General features: G+C 40.6%; 1 pseudogene; it reads left to right on the top strand.

Annotated features, from left to right (window-relative positions):
* Positions 1 to 12,718: 12,718 nt before the first annotated feature.
* On the top strand, positions 12,719 to 21,332 carry LOC142424065 (A-kinase-interacting protein 1 pseudogene; annotated as a pseudogene).
* Positions 21,333 to 27,401: the final 6,069 nt, after the last annotated feature.

Raw genomic sequence — 27,401 nt, 5'->3', positions numbered from 1 at the left:
CACATTGGTGAGGAGGTGAGGAGTCTGAATAGTTCAATGCCTGGTAGTCCCTCAAAACTCAATCTTGTCCAAAAATAGTTTCCCTAGTCTTTAATTGGTCTCACTGAGTTTAAAAAGCTGACATTTTTGTTAGACTATATTTAATTAATTTAAATTTATTTTAAATGAAAATCTTTCTCTCTCGGGGAGGTTGTCAGGTTGATAAACAAAGTGCTCGTGTCTAAAAGAAACCTGAGTAGTTGCAACAGATAACCCTAGAGCAGAGCTTAAAATAATGGATTCATGAAACATTTGGAAGAAAAATTATTAGTAAAAAAATCCAAATATTCTGTTGTTTTAATCTGTATTCTCATCTAAATTATTCATTGTTTAAAATATTAGAATCTCAACAACCTGCAATGATAGTATATCAGTAATAAATCGAGTATATATATATAATCCAACACTCAAAATTATACTTTTTATTTTGCTTCTTGAGTAGGAAGTTTCCGCATTATAAAGGTATCGATCTGTAAGTTATGTGAAGTCTAAGGATATCTCAATAAGGTGTCATTTTAGTTTATTCACTAATTATAAACTGACTTTAAAATTTAGAAGGAAAAATCAGAAAATAGGAAAACTCTGGAAAACTGAAATAGAAGAGAAATGAAGTATAGAATGGAACGTCAACATATTAGAATAACTTTTAAACCCTTGAATTCAAAATATGCACAGTTTTATTACTAAAGGCTCATATCAATGTTTAAAAATAGAAATTCCAGAAAATATATTAAAAGGTGTAGAGAAATTTACTGGAAAATAAAACTGGCTCCTCACACCAGATGGGGAAAGGATATAATTATTCAGTGGATGGTGTTGGAATAACAGGGATAACCATTCAAAAACTACGGTCATACTGCTGTGTTGTGATCCCTACAACCTAGCGCAATTTGTTTTTATTGTTTTCTGTTGGGTATCCTCGTTGTGATGCACAGGAGGTGTGGATGAATAATTAGAATAATTGATACAAGTGGGTATAGGAAATATGGGGTGAAGAGTAGATGATAGGGAGGGAAAGGGGATTTCATAAGTAAATAATGAAGATGGGCGTACTAGAAAGAACTGTGATTGCACAACTCATCTTAAAGGCAATTTAACCATGGGGGGTGATGCTCTAAAATAGATGTGGGGTGATTGTACAATTCTCCTTGGTATGATTGAATGATTGAAAATTAGAATTATATGATAAATAAATTACTCGCCAATAAAACGGTTAGGAAAAAATCTTTACAAAAATAAGTAAATAAAGACATACCTTTGTGCTACAGTCTAGAAGTATACCCTTGAATTCATTATTTTTGTCCTTTAAGTCAATTTTATGTACAGCCCAGCATGCCTAAATATTACATTTATATATGTAGGATATATTTAGATAGTGTGATGTTTAAAAATATGCTTTAACAAACTTTTTTTCACTTTACTTACAATTATATAGGATGAGATTAGTTCTCTAAATGGATCCAATTATTAAAAAAGAGAGAAAATTCATGTTTTGCACTTCAAAACATAAAAAATTCCAGTAAGTCTAATATTTACATATTAACAGAATAAATCTTGTCAACTACTAGAATAAACATAGAAGTCCCTTTATAATCTCAGCAAAAAAAAGGGTATTTCTATATCTGAGCCAATATCAGAAAACATAATAGAATAAATTGAACATTAATTAGACTATATAATTCAGTGTTGATCTGCAAGAACTAGAGAGATTTCGATGAGCCCCAATTGTAAGCCCGTGTCTCCCTTTGGAAGCTGCTGGGTCAGGCCTAAAACATCTTAGCAGATGTATGTAATTATCTGCAGCTATGGGGTACTTAAGAGTCAAAATCCACACAAACTGAAATTAGAAATACACACATGTTCTATCGCTGAACACATCCAGGTCAGGTTCTGAAGCTCTGTGGATTCCAGGTTAAGGAGCTAAAGTGAAAACCTGCAATAGAAATACCCAAGCAAGGAGTGAAGACCCAGGAAGGCCACACTCAGAGAAAGACACCAGGATGAGACAGTATCTTCTTAAAATGGCAACCTAACTCAAGCAAGTTCAACTGGTCAAGATGACCAGTCATCACCTCATTTAGCTAACAGACGGAGGGACCAGAAAATTATATTACCTTAATTAGTTTCATGTATTTTAAGCACATACTCATCATAGCATTAAAAAGGATGTGAAGAGGCAAAATATTATAACAGAAAAATCAATCATTAAAAGTATTCCAAGGTAACTATTTCTCCAGGTTCTTCCCAAAGACTGAAGCCAGCAATATGTCATGCTGGCCTATATCTGACCATGAAAGACTCTACTAAGGGCTGACTTTTGATGGGTACCGCCCATTAGCATGACAGAAGACGTCTTAGAACTATGCTACTGTTCGAGACGTTCTTTCTAATTAAGCATCTCAATTTCCCTTCACAAGAGTCAAATTATCATCACCGGTTTAAGATTTTCTATGTCTTCTTGCTTCTTCACAGTTTTCCCCAATAAATACTCTGCACATTTAATTCTGCATTGAATCTTTTTCTTAGACGAGCCAAATGACAGCGAGTACAATAGATAAGCTATTGCTATTCTTATTAGGATTCCAGTGTAGAGTGGAAAAGGGTGGTTAGCTCAGACTAGTGCTAGTCTAAGCAAAGTTAGCTATCAAGAGACAAGTTTGTGAGAAAATAATGGAATTAAGAGATAAAGAAATCTTACCAGGAACTTTCAGAAACTCCCTTGCAACAAAGCACATCGATAATTTCACTTCATTAAAAAATAAAATATATTTAAACAAATTTCAATTGCAAACATTTTTGTAATTCCGGGTTATTAAAGCCTTTGCTGCCCTGTATGGTTTAGAGATCAGAAAGTTTTTCTACAATCGGTGTGGGAGCTGGATTGTCGTAAGTGAGTTATTGAAGGTGAGCAACGTCATGAGCAGAATCCAATTTCCACAAAGACCGAATGGACTCTCACCTGCCTCACTAGCAATCCCCTGGAGTGTGCCTCAGTGATGTATTTGCTTGGCCACCCGTTGATAGAAATGTCCCACCGGGCTTGTGGGCTACTTGCCTACAGTGGAGGGGTCGCTGCATGCCAGACTGCATTGAAACAAATCTAGAGCGCTTTGCCTGGTCTCAGGGAACTTCACTGAAATAAGGCTTCAGACATACCAGTCACCCGTAACTAAGCAAATATATAACAATTCTAGAGTTCCTAGCGCACTCGCTCCTCCCAATCACACTTGATCAACTACTGACATTTGTAAGCAGCAACTAATTTAGAGATAACATGCAGGCTCCGAAACTCAATTCAGAGATCTTACACCATGCCAAGTTTTCTAAATCTGTTCCAGGATACTAGCTGCTAGAGACTTGTACAAAGGAGAGAAAATTTAGAATTCTGGAAGCCAATCTCTAATTTCCTCCTTCCTGTGTCAGGCGTGTACATCTGGTCCAGGTTTATACAAGGCATTTTATATAAATGTTTTATAGTTCTTCCTACGGTTAGGTCCACTTACACCATGATAATCTGAATTCTATTGCCCAAGAAGTTGTCTTGTTAAAGCCATATCCTTCAGAGTTCTATGTCTCCTAGTTCCTGGGTTCAAGTCACAGAAGTTAATATTTATAATAATAACATTTTCGGTGAGCTGATTCCTGCTCATGGTGACCGTCTAGAACAGTCTAGAACTGCACCCTTGCATTGCCCACATTGTGACTCGTTGCAGAAACAGCTTTGGCTTCTTTTTGCAGAGCAGCTGGTGGGCTTTAACTGCCACCGTGGTTTGCAGCCCAGTCTCTGACCCTCAGCATCTCAAGGGCTTCTGAAGGTAGGAGCTAGGAGGAGCCTCTTCATGGCCTTTGAGACTATAGATCTCCTCTCCCTAGTGTACATCCCTTGTCGATTTAGGAGAAGGTACTGTTGGCAAGGAGCATCACCCCCCCAGCTTCTAAAGAGAATGAGGGAATCATATTCTAACTGATTTAACTTGCTCTTCTCAAGTGAGTAAAAACACAAACACACAATACTGCAAAAAAACAACCTTAAAAGTAACAGCTACCAAAGAGTACGGCATTAGCTGTGCACAGGGATAAAAAGACAAAGGAGAGAAGAGAGACGACATAATTCATTGGCAATCAGAGGCAAAATGATCTATTCAAGAGCTGGACTGCAGCTTAGTACTTTTGCTTTGTTTTGCTTTTCACCTTTCTGGGTTTCAGCTTCCTCTCCTGGACTTTCCCAGAGGAACTCTATGAGCCTGTTAATGAGGCAAATTATGTGAGGGTGTCTTTACCTGGAAAACCAGTGACCCTAGAAGCAATGCCAACTCATGATGATCCCTTCGGTAGGAACACATTAAATGTTATATGCTCACTTACTTTACTTAAAATAATAAAAAAATAACTCATTTGAAATTCATTTCAGCATACATAATGTAAACATCCCCAAACATCTGCACCTATTCTTTAATATACTACCTGTTCACAGAATGTAATTTACATACCTTTAGGGAACATTTCATTGGTCTGGCTGCATACAGAAGTTTAAAAACTAAAGCGGCCAGATGTCAAGCTCCTTGCAGACAAATTCCAAGTTACATTAATATGCTGCTTTCTAACAGATACTGCTCCCTGAACACGAGGCCAATATCAGACAAATCATAATTTATATATGCGGGGTCAGAGGGAAGCCCACATAATTAATCAGCACCACTCTAGTTCCTGGCCCTTATGTGTAGAAATCATGATATTTCTTTGACTGCTAGAACATGCTAATGCCATATGTAAAAGATACCTTCCTCTACATATGCAGCTTTTCTGCCTGTCAACATAGGCTGACTCTTCCTGGATGAAATCAAACAGAACTTTGCTTGTTATTGCGGATGTACAAGAGACAGCTGGTACCTTCCCCAGGCCATTGTGGCATGGTTTTCAACCTGACGACTTTTGGGTTTTGTGTTTGCCACCTCTCTCACTCTCTTATTGCCCTCTCGTCGATGCTGATTCATAGTGACCCTTAGGGTAGGACGGAACTGCTCCAGTGTGTTCCTGTGCCCATGACTTTACAGGCAGAGAAAACCTTACCTTTCTCCCCTTTCTCCAGGCCTGAGGCTTAAAGCAAACGATTACTATTCTTCAGAGAGAGCCTTCCTAGATTGAATTACACTAAAAAGCAAGTGGTGGTTCAGGTACATTTATGGGTACCCATATAGATTTGAATCTCATGATACAATCCAACTAATTATGAGAGGGTACCCCCAAAAAACAAACAAACCAGGAAAGAAAAGCTCTGCTGGCTAGAGCTTTGGCTTGGTGAGCATCAAGTACTCTTTGTTAGTGCATCCAGTGGCATCACCTTGGGAGGTTCTCTCTGATCACAGTGAATTTATTTTTGTAAAAGCAGTTTCTCTCCAACCTTGTTTTTTGTGATGGCTTATATAAGAGAATAGCATGCAGCTGTGAAATTTTGTTTGGTGCTCAGGAAAAATGCCACAGAAACTGTTGTGATATTGAACACTGCTTACAAGGACAGTGCTATGGGAAACACTCAAGTGTATGAGTGGTTTTCTCATTTCAAAAAAGGTATAATACCAAGAGATGATAAACCACATTCTGGCCATTCTTCATCTTTCCAAAAGGATGAAAATGTCGAGTCATAGTGCAGATGGAGTTCATTCTACCTGGTCAGACTGTTAATCAAGTTTTCTATTAAGAGGTTTTACAAAGATAGCATAACAGTGTGTAACTTAAAAAGCCTGATTTGTGGCAGACAGGAGACTGGTCTTGCCATGACAATGCACCTGCTCACGCAGCCATCTCAATGTGCCAGCTTTTTACAAAAAACTGCATATTTCTCTTGGCCAGCGCACCTTACTTAACTGACCTCGCTTGTTTTGTAAAATAAAATTAAATACATAGCTTTGAAAAAAATGTCCAGGTTTTTTTGATACCCCCTCCTATAATAAGTATCAGGGTGATAAGGATGCCACAGTGTTAGAAACTAACAGTGCATGTTGTATCTTTCTTACCTAGTGTCTCCACTTCTAAAGACATGTGCTTAATGTAATGATTCACTTGAACCATGGTCTACCAGAAATTGTATTTGTATTATTTTTGTCTCCTGTAATTTTGCCCTTGTTTAAGGATATAACAGACCTGGAATTACTTCTCTGTCTTTTTAGATTATACATCATTTTAAAATAAACATATTTGAAGGCCAGCACGATATATACTTTTTAATTTCATTTTTATCGGAGTCCATGAATATTCCAATGACTTCAAATTATTGGTCTCCCATGAAGTAGCCTTCTTCTGATGAGTAAAGCATCAGACTGTTGATTGACTATTATAATTCAAGTTTTCTTTAGAAGGCATTACACTTCACAAACTAACCTCCTGCCCCAAAGCATTACGCTTTTCTTGCTCCAAGGACTGGTAAATCCACCAATCTCTTTCATGCTCAGACTCTTGGTACTGCTGCTGATGTTGCTCAGCTTCTACTCTGGGGTCAAAACTGGCACTTTGATCAAGGAAAGTCAATGCGCAGGGATCTTGGGGTCCAAAGGATGTGCTTCAATCCTGGCTTGTCTCTCTTGCTGGTAATATGATCCCACCCCATCCCCTTCCTTCTGAGATTGTTCATTTTATCTGTAGCAGGATAGCAGTCACAGTTAATCCCGTTGACAATTGCTCACACTTGAATTATATAATCCAATGAGTATCTTCATCCAAAATCTTCCCCAGACCCAGGTGAAGATTGCTGGGGGTAACAAAGGCTATCGCTACAAGAGCCAGGTTAACTAATTTACTGCACTGCACTCTATTTGTATGGGGCTTTATCAGGCAAGCATGATGTCCTTTTTTCAGCAACAGGTCTCTCTTGCTCACATGTCTGAAGTACATGAGATGAAGTCTCACTATCCTCAATTTAAAAAGCATTATGGCTGTACTTTGTCCAAGGCAGATTGATGTGTTTTGGCAGTCCAGGACACATTCATTCTTCATAACCACTCTTGCTCATTCAAATGCATCAGTCATTTTGATGATTTCCTTATTGTCTGCCTTTCATGTGCATGTACAAACAATTAAAGGTGTTATGAGCCAGGTGTCTCAGAGTCCTTAAAGTGATATATTTTCTCTTTAGCACTTAAAAAAACTTTGTAACCTGTCTGAGCAGAGAAGGGCCAGGCAATGACTGAAGGTCTGAGAGAGGCCTGCCTGTAAGACGTGGTGCCAAATAAACCATCTTGACTGAACAACTGCATCCTGAGAAATTCCCACCTGAATTTTAACCTGGTAACTTATCCAATGAACCCCATAATTTGTGGGCAGAATCTGTGACTCCTGTGCGAACATTACAATGTATTATTGAGCCCAGTCACAGAAGAAGAGTACTATGGGAGGTGCCAGAATTAGGAATAAAGGGAGGTAAAGTGGAGGTTTGCTTTACATCTGCCATGTTGCCATGGCCCAAGAGCTGCTGACAGCCATCGGTGGCCCCAACACCAATATTCAAATGAGGATCTATTAACAAACTTGGTTCTAATATTAACAACTTTGGAGTCTAATACTTTTTAATGCTCAGTTTGTGCTCTTGTTATTTTCCATTTATGCAGTTTTAATTTGTTCCATTCTTGAAAGAAATAAACCTAGATTAATGGAAGAATGTGAATGTGGAAGAAGTGTGGGTACTTCTTCATTGCTGGGGAAGTGTGTGAACAGTAGACAGGAAGGAACGAATCAATATTACCACACTTAGGTGTACGTTGTGCAAAAGTGAGGAACAGAACATTACTATATTAGTTACCTGATATTTAAAGAACAACTCTCTATCTTCAAAAGCAATGGAATGCTATTTATTTCTTACCTTCCTCAAGATATATATTACCTACATTTTACAGAAAAAAAATGTTGCTGGAAAAATTAGATATAGCCACAGAATTACAAAGAGGAAGCTGATTTTGAAACCAGGTCTCCCAGACTCTAAAAGCCAACCATTTCAACACTTTTTTTGTTGGTTGGAGTGATTTAAATCCTATTCCTAATATTTGGAAGAGAATAACATGGATGAAATTTACATAGTCTTTCTTCTTTGCAACAATATAAAATGAATGAAACCATCACAGACAAGGGAAAATAGATACAGTCTACTGACAAAGTTACTTTAACACTGCCATAAACTTGCAGGGATCGTGTTTGTTGAAAGAAAACCAAAATAGAATAAATTGTGTCAGTTGGGCAATTTTGAGTACATTTGAAAAACTGATTTGAAAATGTAAAACATTATTGTCATATATCTTATACAGATCGTAGCAGTCAATACACAAATATGGCTGATAAAATGTGCTGATGACATAGTTTCAATTAAGTGGGAATTGTGTATTTCATCAGTGAAATAGATGGTTATAAACTCATCAGGAAGAGAGGCGCCATCTATGTTAATGTCATCATTTTTACCATGAAAGGTTTTTAATTAGCATTATTTCATTAATTTTATTAGTAAGAATGACGATATTAACAACTATGCACAGTGTGGAAACATATTACTGTAAATCAATGTGGCCTTTTGGTCCTGGATCCTAAGCGCTGCAGTTCTGACCTTTATCCAGATTAGCTGGGGAAACTGCCAAGTAGCAGACCTTTATAAGCACTTGCTGGGAGCCCTTCCCAATAGTTAACATAGATTGGAAAGGGCTCACACAATGATTGATTTAAAACCCTTAAATAGATTCAGATGGAGTCCCCCGATCAAGTAGAACCAGGAGACAAAGGCATTCTTTGGACCAAAGGTCCTGCTCTATGCTTCTCCAGACCAAGGATATGAGACAGGGGCAAAGAGAACAACGATAATGGTACCCAAAGAGGCAGACACATGATTGAACCCTGTGGTAGTTATATAATCAGTTGTCAATTTGAGAGGATTAAGAGTGATGGGGTAGAGTTTAGTCTGTCAATCAGATCACAGCTTGATGACCTCGTTTGGAGACACTAAGGAGATAAATAGCTCACTGGAGGCGGGACACACGCTCTGTGCCTGCTAGACATTCTTGTTGACAAGCCGAATGGAGACAGGCTGATGGCAGCCATCGCCTCAGAGCTGGAGAAGTCACGTGCAGAACCCTGTCAGTGATAAGACGCTTATACCGCTACTGGATTCACAAGAATTTCCACCCACTGGTCTGTGATTGTCCTGCATTTGGCATCATTGAATGTGATTCATGAGTCTGAAGAGAAAGTTATAGATTGGTGTCAGACATATACCAGACTTATGGACCTGATCCAGACTGGGCTGGGATGTTTTCTCAATATCCAATTGGCTCTTGTATATAAAGCTCTTTCTTACACGCATATGAGGGTCTATGAATTTGTTTCTCTAATAGACTTGGACAAACACAAACCTAATGGGAATAATGTGGTTTCAAATCAAGTTTGTGTAACTGTGGAATTGAAGCACAATGGAAGGAAAAGATAAATATTTACTTCAAGGAATTGTCTCTCACAATTGTGGAGCTAACAAATCTAAAATCCATAGGTCAAGTGTTGTTTTTTTCTGCTATGCAGTGAGCAGGGACACACAGCAACCCTATGTACAAAAAACACCGTGCATGGACAAAAACACTACCTAATCCCGTGTGGTCCTTGCAAGTGTCATGTTTGGGCCCATTGGTGAAGTTGTGAATCACATTTGTCCAACTGAATGTATCATTTGATTTCATGACTGCTACTTCCTTGAGCATTATTTGTGGATCCAAGTAAAATGAAACCCTTCACAACTTCAGTCTTTAATATGTTTACCATGATGTGATCTTTTGGTCCAATTGCAAGGGTTTTTGTTTTCTTTACACTAAATTGGAATCCATGCGGAAGGCTTTGATCTTCGTGGTAAGTGTTTCAAGTCGCAGCAAGCAATGTTGTGTCGTCTGCACATCAGAGGTTGTTCATGTTCTTTCAATGCTGATGCTGCATTCTTCTTCAGATTGAACATCTTCTTAAATGACTTGCTTAGAATACAATTCAAATAAGTGTGATGAAAGGTACCACCTTAAAGCACACCTTTTGTTTATTTTAGACCAAGCAGTGTTTCCATGTTCAACTCAAACTACCTCTTGGTCAACCTACCTGTGCTGCACAACTAACTCCTCTGCAATGACCATGATTTCACGATGGTAACCACAGTGTGTTATGATGAACTCGGTGGAATGCCTTTGCATTGTCCAAAGTATGCAGGTAAACATTTTGTCCAAAATGTTTTCAGTCCAAATCCATTTGATATCAGCAATGATAAACCGCATTCCATGTCCTCTTTTGATTTCAACTTAACATTCTGACAACTCCCACAAATGTATGACTACAGCTATTTTTGAACTAACTTCAACAAAATTTTCCTTGCATGTGTTGTTAATGATATTGTTCAGTAATTCCCTTATTTTATTGGCTCACCTTTCTTTGAAATGGGAACTAATATGACTCTCTTGTTTGCACTGGTCAGTTAGATATTTTCCAAATTCCCTGACATAGTCCATAAGTTCCTAGATCCTTTAATTCCCCCTAAATGCCTTCAGTGTATCCTTGACTCCATTTAATATCGCTGGATTTTGATCATATGCTACCACATGGAATGTTTGCTCATCGGCCAATAGTTTTGGTACCCTCTCTCTGTGTAGTCCTTCCATCACCTTGTGAAACTTTCTACACCATTCCACATTCTGCCATGAGTCCTTCTGCAATTCAAGGCTTGATTTTTTTCCTTTGGTTCTTTCAGTGTGAGATATGCTGAGTGTCTTCTTGCCTACTGGTCTTCTTTGTTTGCATGTAAATAGCATCCTATCACAAATAGAACTGCACTTCAAGATAGACTTTGAATTCTTATTTTTGATATGAATGCAGTGCCATACCCTTTGAAGTGGTCGTTCCTGCCATGGGATAATAAACCACATGATTGTCTGAAACAGTGACTCTGCATGTGGAGCTCTCCTGAAGGAATGCATTTAAGTTAAATAGGCTACATCTGTGGGAAGAGACCATGGAAAAACTGAATATTGTCAGTAAGAACACAGCCAAGACCATTATTGCCTATAGGCAAGTTCAAATTGAATTAAAACAAGTCCATGGAACCAAATTTTGAACTTGAATATCTAACTTGGACTTAGAGACCAACTCAAAATGGATTTGATACATTGAACATTAATGCTGTAAACCCAAATTGTGGAAGGACATAAAAACTTAATACATAAAGAAAACTGAATGTTATAGCTACTTACTCTTCTATGCTCAATTTTATGACCAATCAACTACAAGACATACATATCTATGCCCAATAAAAAAATCCAAAAAATTTGAAAACTATCATACAATATCATTAATATCACACACAAGTAAAAATTTGCTGAGAACAACTCAAAAAATCATTGCAAAAGTACAACTACATATTACTTTTAGAAATTTAAGCTGGATTCAGAAGAGGATACAAAGGAGAGATACCATTGCTGATATGAGATGATCTTGGCAGAAAGCAGGACATAATTGGAAAATGTTTACCTTGTCTGTTTCATTGACTCTACAAAGACATTCATCTATATGGATTATAACAAATTATAAATAACATTGTGAAGAATGAGAGTTGCAGAACACTTAAATGTGCTCAAGTGGAACCTGTACATTGACCATGAGAACGTCTTTAAAGCAGAATTAGAGGATAGTGCATATTTTAAAACCAGAAAAGAGGTGCATCCAGGTTGTGTCCTTTCCCCATATTTTCTCAATCTGCATGCTGAGATAGTAATTCAAGAAGCTGGACTATGAGAAGAAGTACATGAATGACATTAGGGTTGGAGGAAGACTCATCTTTTAAAACTCACATAATTTTGATTTCTGGAAGTGAAAAGAATTTGAAGTATTTACTGATGAAGATTTTGATAGTTACGTAATCTGTTGTCAATTTGAAACTTAATAGAAAAGGTGTGAGGTTTAGCCTGACAATCAGGTCGCAGCTTGATGACCTCATTTGGAGGCACTAAGAAGATAAATAGCTTGCTGGAGGTGGGGCACAGGCTCAGTCCTATGGAGACATTACAGACAACAAGCCTGATGGAACTAAGCTGATGCAATCAGAGCCCTGGGAGCTGAAGGAGCCACAAAGAGACCTCTGCCAGTGTAGAGATGCTTCTCCCGCCACTGGATTCACAAGACTTTCCACCCACTGGCCTGTGATCTTCTTTCATTTTGCATTATTGCATGGCTGCATTAGTCTGAAGAGGAATTTATGAACTGGTATTGGACATACGCGTTAATATTGGACTTATGAACTTGATCTGGACTGGGCTGGAATATTTTATTAATATACAATTACTCTTTGCTCTAAAGTTCTCACTTATATACAAGTGAGTGTCTATGAATTTGTTTCTCTAGTACCCTGATTGACACAAAAATCAAAGACTGTAGTTTTATGCATGGATTAAATCTCTATTTTTTTCATTCTCATAACTGGGTTAATATGTAGCATCATGCTAAACTTAGAAAAGTTATAGCGGTTAAAAAGTTTCATTTTACTTGGATCCATGATCAACACCCACAGCAACAGTAGTCAGGAGATCAAATGATATTGAATTGGGGCAAATTTACTTCAGAAAAACTCTTTAAAGGATCAAAAAGTAAAAATATCACTTTGAAGACAAAGGCATGCCTGCCCCAAACCATGGCATTTGCAATCATCTCAGATGTGTCTGAAAACTGCAATATGGATATGGAAGACCAAAAAAGAGTGGATAGTTTTGACTTATGCTGCTACCAAAGAATAGTGAGTATACCGGGGTGCAGGAGAATACACACATCTGCTTGGAAGGAACACATCCCGATTTGCTTAAGTCATGAAAATGGGAAGACAGTCTCTCGTAGACTGGGCATGTTGTCAGAAGGGTACCGGTGCTGGAGAAGGACATCAAGGCTTGGTAAAGAGGCAAAGACAAAGAGGAAAGCCCTTTATGAGATTAATTACTAACTGGACTTTAGCAAGGGCTCCAGCATAGGGATCATTGGGAAGATGGTGCTGGACTAACCAGTGTTCATCCCCGCTCTCCACCCCACACCCCCAAACAATGAGCCATCAAAAATGGCATGGGGCACAGTCCTACACCGGCACACATTTCCTATGGGTCAGAATCCATCTGATGGCTCTTGGCTTTTGGCTTTATTTTGTTAACATGTGAAGGAGACTCACAGATGAGAGCGTGAAGAGTGAGCAGCAATTTGAGTGGGCAGCCACAAATCAAAGACTGCTGACCGCATCTGAAGCTGTAAGTGACAGAGTAGGGCGAGAACAAATTTCGGCTGTAAACCAACTGTGAGGGTTCATTTTATGCATCCACTTTGCTAGTACGTGGCTTCCAATAGGGTCTTGCTGTTAGGGCCGCCTGCAAGATTCTGAATGGCAGTTGCAGAGTGATAGAACAGTGCTCTTGGTATGACAGAGATGGATTGCCCACACCCAATTTCTCACAGACCTAAAAGCTACTTCTTAAAAAGAAGCCACATATCAGTGGATGCACAAGCCTAGAAACCTGCCCACAAAAGTAACTTGAGGTTGTAGAAACATCAGTAAATGCAAACGATCGATACTGTGTTAAGCAGAAACTGTATCTAAGTAATATATCTCGTTCAATTAAGACAACCCACTGACAGCCTCTTCTCTCTCTCTCTTTTTTTTTTAAGAAAAGATAACCAAATGTAATTGAACTTTTGGTCAAAAGGGAGACATGAAGGAAGCCGGCTTATATCTCTAAGAGCAATCAGGTTGTTTGCTGACTGCTGAGACGAGGAGAGTGGGGATGACATCACAGTCTGATCGCTAGTCATGAAAGCGGGGAGCTTACCAGGCAGGACAGAAAAAGCAGCCTTTGGTTGAAAGAAAACTATGACCAGCGTTACATTTCCAGATGAAGTGATCAGACAGCATGCCTCTCTGCAGATGATACAAGTCTCTGTCGTTGAGGGATGGAGGACACTTGGATTTCTGAGTGGCTATCTGGAGAGCAGAGGAGACGGACATTTCATCTGTGGGGAGTAGCCATGCAGATGACCAGGAATGCACAGCCCTGGGGGCAGCATCTAGTAATGCCCACGGAAATTTAAACTACCAAGAATGCACCTGAAATAGATCTGATCTTCCCATGGTGCAATTGTTTTTAGTAGAGAAGAGAGTAAGCTAAGAAATATTTGCGATATATTGTGGACAAGATCTTAGTGATGGCTGAAGCTTAGTGTAGGTTTTGCAACATATCTTTAAATGGAACAGTATCTACTAAAAGGAACCGAGTGGTACAAATATCTAACACATTTGGCTTTTGACAGGATAGGAGATTCAAGTCCACCCAGTGGAGCCGTGGGAGAAAGCCTGGGGACCTGCTTTTCAAAAGTTGGCCAGTGAAAGCCCTACATGACACAGTCCTGCTTGAACACATATGAGGTTGCCCAGAGTACACATCAACTCCATATCAGCACAGTGCACACTGGGAAGTCAGAAGCTTCCCAGCATCACCTTGTTTTCTTTGAGTTCTCCACATAGGACCATTGTTCTCTGGCTCATTGTTGAGAATTTTGCCACTTTTCTTAGGTGCCTTCATGTTGTGTCTGACTGAGAGTGGCCATAGGTGCAACAGAACAAAATGCTACCCGGTCCTGCCCTACCCTCACTATTGGTGCTGGAGCCCACTGCAGCAGCCACTGTGTCAACCCCTCTCAGTGAGGTTGTCCTCTGCCTGGCTGACTTCCCACTTGTAATATCTTGCCATATAAAAATCCCAGAAAGTGTTTCCTTTTCATTTATAGCACTGGAAAAAGAAACTACATAATTGTTTATGATGTGTGTGTTTATTCAAATTATATGCAATATGTGCCTACAATACTCAAATAAAGATAAGGGTAAAATTCCCTTTCCAATTAAAACATCAATGTTTAGTTTGTATTGTTTTGATTAAATGTTATTACTAAATCCAGAGAATGGTCAAAAAAACATTTGGTCAACTTTTAACTTTTCTGAATTTCCTCAAAGCCTTTAGATAGTGGAAAGCAGACTTTGGCTTAAAGGTGAAGGATTTTCTAATGGGAGACCTCATTGTCTTCATCCACCTCATCTACAGATTTTGCATTCTACATTCGCAATTTCTTATAGCTTATGTCTTCTCGTTCTACGTCGATTCCTTTATTGATTTCAATGTAAGATCCGGTGATCTATTTTCTGAAATATCCCTGTGAAGGTTATTTATCATGTCATGAATCTGCATGCTTCTATCTAGCTTGATAACAGTTTCCTTCAAAATACTATTGCCTTTGCCAAATAAGAAACCATAATTCTTACAGTTTTTCTCACAGTTTCTTCCTTAAACATTTTGATTGATGCCTTAAGGAATGAAGTTGTGGATAATGATATTCCCTGAAAATTTCTGATGCTATCTTGCACATTTCAGTGTTGGCAATCACTCTTTGTAGGAATAGCTTCCTGTCATTTGTTTAATGTTTTGGGTAATGTCCTTATCCAGAGGTGGTCAGACCAATGCACTTGGGTAAAAAAATTAGATAGACAAGTCAATGATGACAAGGAGCATTGACAAAGAACCAAAGAAATTCTCAGTTAAAAAATGATTGACGTTTAGGTGAGAGCGTACAGAGCAAATTGCTTTTCTGTTCAAGAACCCACACGCATTTTGTTTTATGACACAGAATGCAATCCTCACAATGTAACAGCACTCACGCCCTTCTAGTGTTTGCTGACTTCATTCATTCTTCTTCCCCTGTATCTTCTGAACTGTAGCCCTGGGCAAATGCTGCCTTTGGAATCTCAGGTAACTGATGGTTCTAAAGTGTGCTCTCCCTCAGGTGTTATTGCTCCCCTTAGGGGACTGTCTTGTGTTTGGCTGAAAGATGCTCCTTAGAGAAGAATGCTTTACATTGTACTTTATTTATTTCAAAATCTCTTCATATGTTTTTACTAATACTTAAGCTCTCTTATTCCATTTCCATTCCACTGAGAACGGATGAACTTTGACCCTCTTGAAGCACCAGAGGTTCTCATTCTTTCTAGTTGCCATGGTGTCAAACTTTCCATCTGTAAATGAGGTCTTCGGGTTGGTAAGCCAGCTTTTCAGAAGCCAGCCCTGCTAGAATTAATTTCCCTTTAGTTTCAGGGTTACTTTGTTTTGTAAAGTAGAACAGTCTTAATGGCTTTTGAAATGTCTTTAGGGTCATGTCCTCTTTTTTATTTTAATCATTTTATTAGGGGCTCATACAACTCCCAGCACAATCCACATACATCAATTGTGCAAAGCACATCCGTACATTCATTGCCCTCATCATTCCCAAAACATTTGCTCTCCACTTAAGCCCTTGGCATCAGGTCCTCATTTTTTCCCACCTCTTATCATATCTTTTAATTTTGTGAACCAATTTTGAATGATGTCTGTCAACCTTGTTTGACTTATGATGTACATTACAAGTGACTCCCTATTTTGTTCTGTTTTTGTTTTATGTTGTTGTTCTTTGAACCTCTGAAGCCACCTGATAGACACAGAAGATCCATCAACTATTAAAAGCTTCACACTGTCCATCATCTTACAGAATAAGTTTGAAAATATAAATATTTTTGACAGATACCTGAATAAATGAGTATGTTGATTTCTGCATAAATATAGACCATTTTTTTCTTGATGTTTGATTGTGTTATTCAGGTGGTTTTCAATTATGTTATGCTACTCTTTCATAATTGAGGAAATTCACAGTTTATAACAATAACTTAATTGTAGTTTCCTTGATGGTCTTTGAGTTAGTCTAGGTAGACTAGAGAAACAAAACTCATATGTATATAAGAAAGAGTTTTATATAAAAGGTAAGTGTACATTAAGAAAGCATCCCAACCCAGTTCAGTCCAAGTCCATAATTCTGACATTAGTCCATATGTCAGCCACCAATATAAAAAATCCTCCTCCATCTCAAAAAACAGACGCAAAGATGCCGACTAAAGAAGGAAAGCTGAATCAGTGAGCATGTAAGTATATCAGCCCTGGCAGGGGTCTCCACACGGCTGCTCCAGAACCCAGGGTTGCATTGGGGTAGGTCCATGTGGTTTTTCCTCAGGGATGTATCACAGGAAGTGAGCCTTGCCAGCTGAGGCAGGGAACTGGCTAAGGCAGCTGCACCCTGGTCTGACCATCAGAGAACAAGAAAACTGAGAATCAGAAAGTCAAGGCTCACCAAGCCATTTATCTCTCCGCTCTTCAATTAACCCCCACACGTGTTTATCTGCCAGGTTAGCACAATAAAACTTAACTATTACAGTCTTTTTCACTTTGTTTTCATTTTGACAATGGCAAATTTTTCTTTCAAGGATGAGTTTCCCACACTCTTGTTCACAGTTATTAAAGACTAAGATTTTCTTAAGGGAAACAGAAAGATTTCTCCCAAGTTGTCTCCCCCAGATATATCCCAAATTTAGCTGCTTGCTACACGTGGCCAATGACTATCCACTTGGAGGTCAGCAGAAGTAGAGCAGGGGGTTGTTCTCCCCAAGGCTTATCAGCCATCCAGAGCAAACAGTCACCACCATTTATCCCACAAGGAGGACCCACCCCCTCCCTTCTGATAAGGACACTAGTTGACTGTTACCTCATAAGAGACCCCAGAGAGGTCAAGCCCATCCAAGGGTGACCAAGGTTAGGCCACCATCATGAACCTAGGGCCCGCCAACCTTGTCACATGTATGCCTCTAGTCCCCTCCCCCTTCCTATGGACACACCCCTAGCTCATCCCCTTCCTATTATGCTTGTGCCTTTCGTGCATCCCCTTCCTATGATGTGTATGCCTATTGGACTGCCCCTTCCTGTGACGTGTGGTTAACTGTAATCATGACTCCCTACGTAGTTATAACCCTTGGTTAGCAATAAAGTGAGGGTCTCCTGCTCTCGCTCCCGGGCTCTCCTCACGAGGACCACCAAGCAGGGCTGAGGTGAGCATGCTACCATGAATTGTGTCTGAGTCCATTACGTCAATCTCTCTTCTATCTCTTATGCTCTCTATGACTTCACTATCATCTTTACTTATTATCGCCGTACAATTGCACCTACCGGACTAGTGATGATTTGTGGGGGCCCTCCTTTCCCCCACAAAACATAAATGAAATACGTTTTCATAAAATTAAATATGATAATGTCTTCCAAAATATTAATATTTCATATTATGACAAAGTTTGAACACTTTAATAATACATATCTATGATAGGTAGGAAGATTGGGGATAAAGGGAATTGTGTCCACAGAGTGCCTTATGCTAAGCAACACTTAGCTGGCCACTCCACAATAAAGGGGTACACATTAGACACAAGAAACCAGGTACACATTAGACACCTCTGAGGACAATATAAGCTGTCCCTGCTCAGATCCAGGTCATCTAGTCCTAGACACAAAGATCAGCCTGAGTGCATGCGCGCGCGCACACACACGATACCAGCAATATGTTGTCACACATGGGCTCAATCTCAGCCACTAAATCAGCCAATACCCTCAACCACCCCCCACCCCCACCACCCCATCCCCTGTGAAACTAATTGGGGATACATGGCACAGACTGAGGGCAGGCCTCTTTGTCAGGTGCCCTCTCAGGTCTGGGGTCGCTCTCTCCCTTGTGCACACTGTCTCTATGTGGTTTGTCGCACTCCCCTGACGTGGTGATGCTCTCTCAGGAACTCTCCCAAGCCCCCACCAGGGGCCCTCCCGGCTTTCCAGGGATACAGTGTACTCTCTGAGACTGTATTATCCCAAACTTCCCTTTCCCTCAGAAAAGTTACTTCCATTTGCAAAAGTGCTTCTTCTCTGAGAATTCTTCTGATGTTCAGAAACAAAAACTAAGGCAAACCATGCCAAAAAGTCAATATATATATGATATATATTTAGGGTGAGAGAAATGCATTTGCTTTTGTACACACGCTACATGTTTTTTGTGAGGAAATGCTTCTCTTCTAGGGGAAAACAAGAACTTGTGAAGAAAACAATTTGGGGGAAATAAAGGAGTGAATTTTGAACATTGAAATAAGGTGTGTCATTATTAAAACTAGAAAAATAAAAATTAAAGATAAGGGCAAGGGTAAAACCTCAAAAGGTAAAGAAAAAGGTGGCTTGAAAATCCCCCTGGGCAGTTCAAGCTTGTCCTGAGGGTCGCTGTGAGTCAGAATTGACTCACTGGTAGTCCATTTGTTTTGTTTTGCTTTTCCTTTTGTCTGGCCACAGTCTTGATGTAATTTGGGGAAGTGTCATTCAGAGGGTGGCCTCCTCTAAGAGTAAATCAACAATGAGTGGAAGCTTTTCCTATAGGATGTGGGCCTGCATCTGGTTAGTCACCTCGCATTATATATGTCACCTGCCCCCCTGGGACTCACCGGTGGCCAGGTGTTCTTGGCCTTCAATCAACCTTGGATTCATGCAGCTCTGCATCCACCAGCCGGGGTCTTCCTACTTTATCTTCCTGCTCCCTGTTCATCAGCCCCTGCAAACTCAAGGAGAAGTCTCCACCTTTACATCTGACCTGCACACTTGAACTCGCCTGCGTTTACTCACTTCTACAACTGTACAAGCCATTTCTCAATTTAATCTCTTCCTATATGAAGACGCATGCAATTGTCACTGGTTTTCTCTGGAAAACCCAGCCTGTGTCCAGGGTGTCAAATTTATCATTTCAAAGTCTCTAAATTTAAATGGGATGTACTCAAGGTCACATATTGGCTCTTGTGGGTCTATTAAATTTGCTTTAAGCTTCACCCCGAACTTGCATATGACTAATTGATGGTTTGCTTTTCAGTCTCCAGTGATTATCAGTGCATATTTCTTGCTTCTTTGATAAATTTCAGACTGCATAATTTGGTTGAATTCTTCAATTTCTTCAGTGTTGGCTTTAGTGGTTGTGTGGAAATATAAAATGAATAAAAGCCTAAAAACCGGTATTGCTGTAGGCATATAGATATTATCTTATTACAAACAGCATTATAGTTCATGATACACTTTGAAATGTTCTTTATGACAATTACTGGGCAAACATTCTTTTTCAATTTGTCATACCTGGCAGATTATCTGGCTCAAACTGGTCCAAACTGGTTCATGTGAGCTCAAACATGCTTAGGGCATTTCTTTTTATATATATTCATTCATTCTTTATGACTTCCAATGTAACTAGATTTTTTCATTGTACAGCCCCCATGAATTAATAATCGGTGTTTGCATTTTTTACTTTACTATTTTGAGTCATGCCTCATCAGCAAATGAAGGTACCAAAAGCTTTACTCCACTCACCTCATTGAAAGTGGCTTCCCTTTGGGGGCGGGGACAACTTTTCTAAAGCTCTGTTTTGAGTGGCTTCCAAACTGGTGGGATTTTCTTCCAGCGCTACACTGGCAGGTTTTACTACTGTTTGTGTAACGTGATGGCACTGTGAGCAGTTGCACAACTGGAGTGCTAACCAAGGTCAACAGCTGGACTGCACCTGCTATGGTGTAGGACTAAAGTATGGCTTTGGGAAAGTGTTAAGGTCTTAAGAAATCCTATCGGACAGTGTACCATTCCTACAGGCTCACTTATAAAGATGGGGGCCAGGAGCAGTGATTGCCCAGGATAGGAGTCATGGGGGCCAGGACCCTTAGCTGGAGCTGCTTGGTTGACTATGTGTGTGTGTGTGCGTGTGTGTGTGTGTGTGTGTGTGTGTGTGTGTGTGTGTCCCCCCAGGGAACATGGAGAATTATCTGGCAGTCTCCATGCTACAGGGACCAGATCCATGTGTTCTGCAGGGGTAGGCCAGGCTGTGTGAAGAAGCATTGGACTCACCAAGAGGTGAGCAGTGAATTGGTATTCACTGGAACCCCCAAAGGCAGTATGAGGGTCTTTGCCCTGGACAGGCCCAACCCTGAAAGATGGCCAGCAGCTGACCTCCAATTCCTTCTCCCAGCAGAGAGCTAAGAAAGATACCCAAACCTCCGTGCTTCCTTCCCAACAATGGCTGAATTCAAGGGCTATGTTTCAAGTGAGTGTGGAAGATGTTATTCATCTGATCTGTGCCAGAGGAAACCCACACTTCTCATTATCATAGAGAGAAGTCAGAGCTGTCCTGGTGACAACTCGGGGACCTGTCAGGGACAAGACACTCCCTTTGGTCTTAAAGGCAACTATCAAGCATCTCAGTGTGATGGAGAGGTCTCCCAACCAGCTGAGAGCGTCTCTAAGGACCTCTCCATAGAGGTCTACCCAGGGACCCACTCTGTCACTGTGGGCTTGAATGATTGAGCCAAGCCCCATGTGGTGGCAGTGCGTTCAGAACAGTGTGACCTCGGTCTTTCACACATGATGCTGCTCATCCCCTGCGAGGCCCGCCATCTCTTTTGGAGTAGCCAGAAGAGCCAAGCCACTGTTAGGATTCTCTAATGTTTACACATTAATTCTGCTTTTAGAGCCTGCCTGACATGGTTCAGTCATCTGGGATCAAGCATCTGTCTCTCTTAGTGCCAATTTAAAGTCCCGTCCACTCTTGCCTGAAAGTAATAACTTAATGATGCGGTCTGACTCTTTTTTAGTGTTTTCCTTAAAAGCAGAGGCTAATTATGTTAATAAAGGCAGAGATGGAGAGACTTGGAAAAGATATATGTGACTGATGATTTCAACTCACCAGCCTACTGCAAGACAAGGATGAAAGTGTCTGCTATCTTAAAGATTTGCAGCCTCTGAAACCTCATGTAGGACTGGAATTAACGGGATGCTAATGTATGTATATAGACACATTGTATATGTCCCTATATATTAAACATGTATGAGTATAATTAGCTAGCACACATGTGCATATATGCAATATATATTAGGATAAGTCGGACAATATACTTAGAAAATCACAAATGCATCACAAAAAGTAGCTATTGTTTCTTAACATATCTGCCATCTACCTGTATACATTTCTTTGCGCTGGGCCCTAAAGGGGTAATGATTGATGTGCTTTGCAGTAACTGAAGCATCAGCAGTTTGAATGCCCCGGACCAAGGGATCTCCATAGAGACCCCAGTCTCGGCCACGCCAGGGGAAAGTCCCACAATCACACAGGGTCCTACGGGTTATAGGCAGAGCGCTTACCACGGATATTTCAGGTTGGTTTATCATATGCAAATTTAAATAAATGCTTTAATAAATGTAACTTAATGAAGGCAACTGGGTAGGAGGAGATTGTAACCTGCTTGTCGTGACATTGGTTGGAGAAGAATGTTCAGAAAGCAATGATGCCCAGTGAAAGTGATCAAGTCTGAAAGGCATGTAAGAGGCTTGGGATCCCAACAAATGGGTGTGACCTCCCTTGTCTTTTGGGTTGTTTGGGGGAATCTTTTAACAGGAAATCTAAACGTGAAAAGGAAGACGCTACCATTTTCTTGGTTAAGATTTAAGTGCAAGAAAGAAGGTGAAAACACCATTTTTAAATCAAGATACAGTTTCTCTACACAGGAAGGTAATGAGGATTGATTTTAGTTGAATGATGCCCATGGAAATAAAAGACATTTTCTTCTAAAGACAGGTAATCTTTTTATTTCTGTAATTTTTTGCAAGATACCTGCCATTATACTCACCTTCTATTACTCTTCAAGGATTTGTTACAAGACACTCCAGAGAATAATCAGACTGGTTCAAGGGACAGACATTCCAGTGCTCCCTTGCAGACCTTAAAGGAGACTACAGCATCCCTAACCAAATGGGATAGTGTTAGCATCTAGCCTGAAGTGCCAGTGTCTCCGTCCGCATTCCATTTCAAAGTGAAAGCCCCAGACTTCCAACATGTACTGATGTCCTCATTGTCACCTGAAATGCACGTCTTTTACTCTAGAGCGTTCCAGTGAATGTACTCACTACCAGTCAGAGGAAGAAGATGTTTTCATTGAGAAGAGAAACCAGCAAAGAGACCACAGCAGTGCAAACCAGATGGTCTTTGTGGTGTACCATTTGAAATCAAAATACAGAGAATTTATATCTTTGGCTCTGTAAGTGACACTCTGGGGAATGGCTATAGATGTTTTACATTAATTTGGGGTTTGGAATAACCATGGGAAACAACTGTTAACTATGAGCAAGCACACAATAATAATGTTCTTTAAGGCTTAGGCCAGTCTCAGGATGTCTTCAGTAACTGTCAAATAGCAGTGCCTAGCTTTTAGTCACTCACAGGCAAACAGGAGAAGACTGTCAGCAGCATCTGGCCCTGTTAAGTGAAAACTGCACCCAGACTGTCTGCTTTTGAGTAACATAGTGAGTTATAAAAATTCCAGAGACTACGCTAACTAAAGCACCTTAGGCTACCGGCAATTCTTAAAGTGTTTCGTTGTTGCTGTTGTTTTGATTTTGCTTTTTCAAACTACATAAAGTCAAAAACTTGGGTTACACCACCCCGGAGTCCACACCCCACTCTTGCAGTGAACATGGCATTCTCCTTTACAGAGGCCATTGCATAGCTCAGACCATAACAGCAATCTCTTTCAGAGGGTATCTAAGGTCAATTTATCTCACTAGGCGCCCTGGTTGTGTAGTGTTTATTGGGCTGCTACCTGCAAGGTCAGCAGTTCAAAATTACCAGCTGCTCCAAGGGAGAAAGAGGGCTTTCTATTCCCGTAAAGAGTTACAATCTCAGAAAACCCAGAGGGCCCATTCTAGCATGCCCGATAGGGCCACTCTGAGTTGGAATCTACTCGATGGCAGTGAGTTTGTGGTTTGGGCCTCTCTACAGATCATGGGGAAACTTACAGTGGCTGGAATGCACAGTATTGGCCACACTGAGACAGACTGGGAAAGTCAGGAAAGGAGAATGTTTCTGTAATATTTTCTATATTAGAAAAAGTGGGGAGGGAAGGCTAACAGCTCAGGCAGTGTGGTAGTTAGATATTATGTCAATTAGACACTCCAGACAATGGATGGAGTTCAACCTGTCAATGAAGGCATAGATGGATGACAACTCCTAGGAGTCTGGCCTTTTGTCTAAGAGCGAGAGCAAACAGAGACCATCTCTCTGCCACTTTGCCTTCTTCCTTCCTGGGACTCCACTGGGACTGTGTCTACCTCCAGGGACAGCTCCATGTGGCCTGCCCTCCCCGAAGACTTGTCAGTGCCTTTCCATGCATGCTTCTGCAGACCTGGGATCCATGCAACTCGTCACTCGTTGGCCTGGGATCGCCGTTTCCCACGTCACCTTTTGGTATCATCAGCTGGCAGTTACATGAGTCTCAAGAGGGCCCACCTAACATTGGACCTATGCCTGGGCTGAAATACCCTGGGGTGTCTCCTTGCTGTAAATTGCTTATTATAAAGTTCTTCCTTGTACCAAGATAAGCATCACTGGTTTGCTTCTGTAGACAGCCCAGACTAACCCAGGTGGGATGTTTGAATTAACCGCAAACTGAAGAAGTCAAATGAAGCATGGGAAGAGAGGCTACAAGCAACTCTGGGATGTAAGAGATAAGAGGCAGAGAGTGAAAGAGGGCTTATTTCCGCTTTGGTGTATATAGAGGCTTCTTAAAAATGGCAAATATTAATGCAAATATAAGAATGATTGCAGGTTCCCCTTGTGGACTAAACCTCTGGTGAATCCCCTCGGCCTCTGGATGAGAGATGGGGAAGGCCTTGTTATCCGACACAGTACTCTGCAGGGAAAATTATGAGACTTATCGTTAAGTCAAAGGGGACACACTATTACTGATCTCACTTTTGAATTGCTCCAGTTCTGAATATTCTCATTAATCGAGGTTCTTCTTTCATTGTCATTATTGTTGGGCTATTTGTCTAGTGTCCTGATTTTTTTTTAATCATTTTGTTGGGGGCTCATACAACTCTTTTCACAATCCATCCATCTACCCATCCATTGTACCCATGTACATGCTCTGGTCTAGCCAGATTTTTAAGGTAGAAATTGGGTCATGATAGTGCCAGGGAGGAAGCATTCAAGAACTAGAGGAAACTTTTGTTTCAATGGTGCTATACTGCACCCTCACTGGCTCCTTTCCTCCCTGCGACCCTTCTGTAAGGGGATGTCCAATTGCCTTTGGGACTCCACACTTCCCTTCATTCACAATGATATAAATTTTTGTTCTGGGTCCTTGATGCCTGATTCTATCGACACCTCATGATCACACAGGCTGATGTTCTTCTTTCATGTGGGTTTTGTTGCTTCACAGGTAGATGTCCACTTATCTTCAAGCCTTTAAGCCTAATTCTGTATGATTTTCTATCTATGAAATGTAGATTAGGCAATCCTAGAGACGAATATAGTCAAAGGACATAGCCCGGTCTCAGGGGAGACTGACAGGAAATGAGGAGCTAACAATGAGTACCAAGAAGAATTGTACTGGGATGAATTGTAATGATAGCAGTACCAGTCTTATGAATTTGATTGAACTAATGAAGGGTGTGCTATGTGAATTCTGTCACTGAAATTGTTAAAGTAGACTAATTATTACATTTATAAAAATGATTAATACATTTTAATCATTCAAATATTTCTGTGAACATAAATCTATACAGGGATATGGAGTCAATGTACATATTCAAATTATATACCTTCAAAAGTTACTTGAATACATCTACTTGTATTCACAATTTGAGGCTTTTGATTGGCTTTGTTTGTTAAAACCAACTTAAATGGGAAGAGGTATAGTTTTATCTTTGAATAATTAGATTCATTTAGGTAAAAACTTTTGATAAGTGGCAGTGACTTAGGGTGCTAGATTAGGTGGGTGTTAGGTAGCTTATAGACATGTGGATTCTAATAGGATGTGCCCCACACATTTATCTACAACCTCCCGCCAACCCCTTCAATCTGCATATCTTTAGTGTGTTAAGAGGACATTGGAATTCTTTTGAAAGCCAGAGAAAGGTTTCTGGGTCAGCTGAACATCAAAGTGGGAAGATGGGTGAGGCATGAGCTGAAATAGCCCACGTTATTTTAAAACATTTTGAGGGGCTCATACAACTCTTATCACAATCCATACATACACATACATCAATTGTATAAAGCACTTCTGTACATTCTTTGCCCTAATCATTTTCAAAGCATTTGCTCTCCACTTAAGACCTTTGCATCAGGTCTTTTCTCCTCCCTCCCTGCTCCCCCCTCCCTTATGAGCCCTTGATAATTTATAGAATATTTTGTCATATCTTTCCCTATCCGGTGTCTCCCTTCACCCCCTTCTCTGTTGTATGTCCCCCAGAGAGGAGGTCACTTGTAGATCCTTGAAATCAGTTCCTTTCTAAACCACTCACCTTCTACTCTCAGTATCGCCCCTCACACCCCTGGTCCTGAAGGTATCATCCACCCTGGCTTCCCTGTGCCTCCAGCTCCCATATGTACCAGTGTACGACCTCTGCTCTATCCAGACTTGCAAGGTAGAAATCAGATCATGGTAGTTGAGGGTGGGGGGAGGACGCATGCAGGATCTGGGGGAAAGCTGTGTTCTTCATCGGTGCTACATCGCACCCTGACTAACGCATCTCCTCCCCTAGATCCCTCTGCAAGGGGATCTCCATTGGCCGACAAATGGGCTGTGGGTCCCAACTCTGCACTTCCCCCTTCATTCGCTATGGTAAGTTTTTTTTTTAATGCCTTATCCCTGATCCCTTTGGCACCTCATGATCACACAGGCTAGTATGCTTCTTCCATGTGGGCTTTGTTGCTTCTGAGCTAGATGGCAGCTTGTTTACCTTCAAGCCTTTAAGGCACCAGACACTCTCTCTTTTGATAGCTGGGCACCATCAGCTTTCTTCGCCACATTTGCTTGTTCACCTGCTTCGGCTTCAGCAGTTGTGTCAGGAGAGTGAGTATCATAGAATGCCAATTTAATAGACGAAAGTATTCATGCGTTGAGGGAATGCTTGAGTAGAGGCCCAAGGTCCTTCCCGCACCTTAATACTAAACCTATAAATATAGACACATAGATCTATTTCCCGATCCTCATATATATATTTGCATGTACATGTCTTTGTCCAGACCTCTAGAAATGCCCTTTGTCTCCCAGCTCTTTCCTCTATTTCCCTTGACTTTCCTCCTGCCCAACTATCATGCTGTCCCCACCTGGGTTATACCTATACCTCTTCTTTACGTAACCATACCCTTGATCATTCTCTACTAGGCCTGCCACTTCCCCCCCCCCCCCCCCCCACCACCACCACCACTACTACCAATTTGGATCCCATGTTGATCCCTTGTCCCTGGGTTTGTTAACACTTCATTACCCACCCCCTTCACTTCCCCCTATCCCAAGTCCCCGGAACTGTCGGTCCCGTTGTTTTTCCTCCAGATAGTTCATCCAGCCTGTCCTATTCAGACATACCTGTGGAGAT

Source organism: Tenrec ecaudatus, chromosome 13 (assembly GCF_050624435.1).
Source record: "Tenrec ecaudatus isolate mTenEca1 chromosome 13, mTenEca1.hap1, whole genome shotgun sequence".
Taxonomy (NCBI): domain Eukaryota; kingdom Metazoa; phylum Chordata; class Mammalia; order Afrosoricida; family Tenrecidae; genus Tenrec; species Tenrec ecaudatus.
Note: the sequence above shows the minus strand (reverse complement) of the source record. Positions and strands in the feature narration are given on the sequence as shown.